The sequence below is a fragment of the Chelonia mydas genome, chromosome 14, assembly GCF_015237465.2.
Source record: "Chelonia mydas isolate rCheMyd1 chromosome 14, rCheMyd1.pri.v2, whole genome shotgun sequence".
NCBI classification, from domain to species: domain Eukaryota; kingdom Metazoa; phylum Chordata; order Testudines; family Cheloniidae; genus Chelonia; species Chelonia mydas.
The window spans coordinates 14585320-14591474 of record NC_051254.2 but is presented as its reverse complement, the minus strand read 5'-3'; positions in this window follow the sequence as shown (position 1 = coordinate 14591474).

Below are 6155 nucleotides of genomic sequence, written 5' to 3'. Positions count from 1 at the left end.
GGGCCTCGCTGCTACCCGCCATGGTGGGCCGTATGTCGGCGCGGAAGCGGCTGGCAAAGCCCCTCCTCTTCGGCAGTATCCTGTGTGCGTTGGCCACCGCCTTCGCGTACAGGTGCGGGGAGGAGGGACTTGGCCGGCAGAGAGCGGAGGGGAGGTGCTGGGGGGCCTTGGCCGGCAGGGATTGGGGGGCACTGGGGGTCTTGGCTGGCAGGGATTGAGCGGGCTCAGCTGTGTGGGGGGCACTGGGGGCTTGGCTGGCAGCGATGGGGGGGCTCAGCTGGGGGGGATACTGGGGGCCTTGGGCGGCAGGGAGGGGCTCAGCATGTGTGGGGGACTTAGATGGATGTGGGGGGGGGGGCACGCTCAGTTCACTGCGGTGACGTCTTTCTCTGTCTCAGGCACCGCTTCTTCCCTGAGGTGGAGGAGCTCCGTGCTAGGGAGTATGAGCGCTATGAGAAGAAGCGTCAAGATGTGGTGGAGAGGCGCCAGAAGCAGCTGGCTGAGCTGGCAGAGAGGAAAGCTTCCCCGTAGGCTGTGATGGGAAGGAGATGCTCTGCTCCAGGGAGCCTGCTCCTTCAGTGGGGATGGGGAGTTGTGTTCGGAAGTGAAGAATATATGTGTACAACTCTTGCACATGGCTCACACTGACTGCGTGAAGTTTCCATCAACCTGGCAGGGATGTTGGCTGGTGGTTTTCCTCCCTCAGCTTGCTTGATCTGCACGAGTGATGGCTTCAAATATCTACCAGGTGGTATCATGGTCTGCTAGTCAGATCAGGGCTCTGGCAGTCTGGCGGTGTGGGTTCAATTCATAGCTCTGCCAGTGATCTGCTTTGTGTGATGTTGGACAAGGTACTCAACCTCTCTGGGGTTCTCTCCGCTAGGAAAAGTACTTGAGTTTAGTTTGGACTTAGCTAATGTGCTAGCTGAGCCTAACCTAAATTTGACCCTTTTCCTAGTGTAGACACATTTAGCTAGTCAAATTGTAACCTAGAAGATGTTACCCTGCATCTACACTAGGAAAAAAAGTAAGGTTTTGCTAACCTGTATTAGCCAAGCCTGATCTGAACTTGACCACTCTTTCTAATCAAGAAAAACTCTCTGTGCCTCAACTTTCTTATTTGTACAGTGGGGTAATAATGCTTGCCCACATGTATGATGCATTCTGAGATCCTTGGATGAATGGTGTTATATAAGTGCTAAAATAACTGACAGGTGGTAATATACCTGGGCTAATTGCCAGGTAGGGTGTGAGGTATCCAGAATTCTGGATCTCTTCAATGTAACAACATTGTATATCTTATCTAAAGTGATTTTTGTAATCTGTTCTTTTTGCCATGATAGTGTTGCACACCACCAAATAAGACTTTAACCACAACTTCTGTCTGATAAGTCATCTTTAAGAGTGATTGATGAGCTTAATTTAGGCATAAAATGACCAATCCCTGGATGAAACCCACTGGTTATTTATTGCTCTGTGTGGCATTCACAGCAGGCTTCTTACTGTTAATTGGAATGTTTTCTTCCCTATATTTTATGCTGAAAAATGAAGGGACCACTCTCCCTTGAAATTACAGATGTAAATAAACAAATACTGTAATGTCTAACCCTTCCTGTAGTAGAGAACCTTGGGTAGGAGCCTTTTCATTGCTGTAGGAAGGGCCTAAACTTCCCCATGCGATGAAGAGTTACCCACACATAAGGCTTTCGCTCATTATCTTTGTATTTCCTTACAACAATATTTTTTAAATCTCCTGTGCCGTCCTACTTCCCCAAACTGCTGTAATATCTGCATTCATAAGAATGGCCATATTTGGTCAGAGCAGTAGTTCATCTAGCCCAGTATCCTATATTCAGCCTGCTACTAGGAGGTCAAACAGCTTCATTCCAGGCTGTAACTGTGTTGGCCAGACTTCTTGTAGACAAGGAAAGCAAATTTCATACCTACTCTGGACCCAAATGGAATCTGTTCATCCACCCCTTTTGGGTTTGTTTACTCTGGTCAATTATTAGACATGCTGAGTTGCAAAACAACGGTAAAAGAAAATTACATGGGATACCTGTGGCTTCAGTGGATAGGAGTGTGTGTGTGGGAATAAAGTTTTTGAGACCCTTGGGAGAAGAAAGGAGAGAGAAAACATACAGGAGATGATAGAGAACGGAAAATAAAGTAAGGAAAGAAAGGGGAACAGGGCAAAGTGGAGGGAAAGAGAATGAAAAGAGGGAACAGCACATGCACGGCAAGATACATACTTTATAAAAGGAAAGGAGAAGTGGAGTGAAGCCAGGAGGGGGAGGAACATCTAGCAAAAGGACAGGAGATAACTACGCCAGGAGTACAATGTCCTGGTCTAAATGCAGAGTTGCACAGGTTTAACCAAAGGTGTGAGTCTAAACCAGTTTACTTAAACTGGTGCCACTTTCTGTATGAACACTCTTAAATGGACTTAAACCTGGCTTGTGTCAGTTTAGCTTACACCTATATTATTTACTTATTTATATTTTATTTATTTGTATTACTTGTAAAGTTATAGGTGTGAGCTAAATTTGATCTAAACAGCCTTAAACTGATGAGTGTCCACACAGATTTACACTGGTTAGTTAAATTGAGTTTTAAACCAATTCAAGTTAAATCAGTGCAGCTTCAGTAGACAAGACTTAGCATAGGAGTCGGAATGAACTGATTAAATAGAAAGATGATTGCTACAATTAAATGCAGCACCCAAACAGCACCTAATCATTTAAAAATTATAGAAGTGTGGCTAGTTGTGTGTGTTAAAGTGCAGGTATTTTCACCTGTGTTTGTAGGCATAGGCCAGGTTTTCACTAGAAACTTTTGTCAGCATAGCAGTGTTGGGTAGTGGCATGATTTTTTTTTTTTTTAAATGACACTTTTATATTGGCAGAAACCCTACTCTATAACCACTCAGTTATACCAGCATAAACATGCTTTTGCCAGCATAGGTTTTCACTCGGGGAACTGGTATAAGGGAAACCAGTAAAATCACTCTTTTGATGGTATAAGCAGCATCTCTACTAGGAGGGTTTGCTGTTCTAGTATACCAGCAATCCTTTTTCTAATGTCCACTAGGCTTCTGTCCTTAAGGTAGTAGTTGTAGTATTTTCAAGCCCTACCCATCTGTAAATGGAGAGTGTGAGTGTGTTGGGATGGGGGACAGTAAGTGCAGGGAGCTAGCCAGTGTATGAATGTGAAGGGGGGTGCGGGGATGAGTATGTGAATGAGAGGAGAGAGATGAAGAAAGATTGAGGGAAGACGGAAGTGATTAAGAAGAGTTAGACTGAATGTAGGGGATGGAGAGGAAACGTCCTGAGAAGGTGAATAGGGATGAAGGAGCTGCACTCAGAAGTATTAAATCTGTGCTCAGTCAGCCTGTAATTCTGCACACAGAATTAGAAGGAACATTGCCCAGTGGCACGTATTGGTTTTGCCCAAGGAACAGGGAAAAGGAATTGTGGAAATGGCTTGTGTCCATTAGCTGAAGCTGAACGTGTATACTGTAGGGGCACACTGTTCAGTTCATGCTATTCACTGCAAGGTTGGTGGGGAAATAAGGCAACAAACCATCCATAATATCTGGAGGAGGAGCCCAACTTTGCTTGTCTTTTTGAGACCTGCTAGCTCTGTTTCCTCTGGCTGTAGTCTTGCTTCAGCATAAACCCAAGTTTGCCAGAAGGTGTGAGAGTTTTTTTTGCATTTAATAAGGAGAAGCTGTGTGGAGGTGGGTTTAATTGTGTTCACCTGGCTTGTGAGTCTTGCGAGGTTTACATAGCAATTGTGGGAGGGAATTCACAGGCCACACTAGTACTCTGTGACCGGACCCTTTTCAGGGCAATCCAGGTGCTTATCACCTTCAGGCTAGCTTATAGCAATGAGCTTGACTTGGTTACCCATGAAGACCATTTATCAGCTTCAGCTAGTGCAGAGTGGTCCTCTGTGAACATGTCACTCTGATGTTCTGTGCTGGCTGTTTACTTATAGTTGTTGGGTATGTTCTCTAAACGGCCGAATGCGCCAAGTACCAGGTAGTTGACAGGGTCATTAACATCTGTTGGGATAATATTGCTAATAGGGCATTTACAACTGAGGATCTGTACCAGTGGAACTGGTTTCTGCTGGTAGGCCACCAGAGCTGGAATTTAGTGAGTTTTAGGTTATAACAGGCATATGCTCATTAAGAATTTGATGCTTAGATGTCACAGTGATGGGTGCCTTTAGATTCAGCCTAAACTCAACAAGTTGCATTTTGCGGATCTGATTGCAATACTCTTTGTTACAGGACCACAGCAATGAGTACATTGTTTAAATATCTATGAGAATGTTTATTGCTATGACATACAGATCAGGAGTGCAGATTTAAGAATGTTTCACAATTATGATCAAATTTAACAAACAGGCTTATTGCAAAAGTGCTTAGCCCATAAGGGTGGATGAGACCTGCAGTGACAATGGGATCAGGGGGCTGGAAGGTGTGGATTTATTTCCGGACAATTTTGCCTGCTCTGCCAGTGCTCAGTGGTTTATAATCTGGCTGAGGCAATAATGTTTGGACATAATTAAAACTGATTTCACTTTCCTGTCTTTAGGAAGTCAATAGAAACCAGTTGTGCTTCGGGGGAGACGTGGTAATTAAGCTGCGGCTGCATTGCATAAGTGGGTGACTTTAAGTCGAATGAAAGAAACCTTTGTTACCTTATTTTCTTATGACCTCAACGCCCTCAGGGCTTGAGTTCTAATCTGTTCTGCTGTATTGCTCCAAAGGGGCATTTTTTTATTATTCCTACTGCGCCATCAGTGTGCATGGCCCTTTACGAATAAATACAAGGACCCAGCCCAGAGGAGCTTGTGGTCTAGGTTGAGAAAAGAGGCAGAAGGGATGTGGATTAATGATGGGGGCGGAGGACAAGGGCTATATTGTAAAGGTGAAGCAATAGCTATCAGCCAAAATCCAAGAGGAGCTGTGATCTCTGGCCTTATTAATCCAACAGGAAGAGACATGAAGCCTGGTCTCACATGGCAGCACAGTAAGGAGCTGAGTCAGTTACCAATCATTAATTTAATATGCCATCTCTTAACTCTCTACACCAGTTTTTTTCCTTAACAGAAAAATGTCTCAACTTGTATGAAAGCCAAACCAAACAAAAACTAGGGCGCTGGCCTTGAAATTTAGGAGTAGAGTAGCAAAACACAATTCCCTATACTTGATTCTGGATAAATGTATCTTCACTCTTTGCCCTAAACTGTTGTGTAATGTTGCTGCTTGGGTATGCTCTATTAACGTCCATCCCCGAGTTTCTTTCAAGTAGTGGAAGAAGTGATTACTGTCTGTCAGTTTTCTGAGTTTGTGAAATGTTAGTTCTTTTTCTTTATCATGTGGGGAGCAACATGCATCATACGGTTCGTTCCCTTGTTTGAGTGAGCCATGATGAGTAGCATGGTAGATGCAGTACAGTCAGTTCTTGAAGGGGAGGGAGATGCCTTCCATTGCTCCTTCAAGTGACTATTCTGTCTAATTTAGGAGCAATTTTGATGGGTCCACATCCTGTCCTCCTTGGCTCGGATATTCATTACAACAGGGGACCTTGAGGTAAGTAGAGATCAGTTGACTCCACTTCCGTGGGAGAAGAAAAAGTTAGGAAGGAGTGGCAGGAAACACAAACCACTGAACTGAATTTAAAATTTAGAGATCATGTAAAAAAACCCAAACCCCCACACATGCTGCTGCCTAGCTCCTTTATTCACAAAGCTAGAACAGGTCTGAGACTCACACCCTTCTTAATGGTTTGTTCTGACGCAGGAGGAAAACTGCACATTTCCTTAAGGATCAAAGAGTGCTTGTGTATAACCAAATTGAGTGGCAACGGTCCCAGCTGTTTGCTTTGTGGTTGCTGCCCATTTACACAAGTTACTAAATACATATGACTAGAGATAAGACATTTTTTTAAAAGCACATGGCTGCATATAAACATCTCCCAACTGTTATCTTATTTAAGGATATATTTGACAAAGGAAGGCAAAGTGTGTTGGACCGTTGTCAAAAGAGGCACTGCTAGATGGTGGGATCCTCACAAACAATAATGGTTAGATATGAATGCGTTTATAGTCTGGAAAGCCTGGAGGCTCGGCTTTCTAGTGGT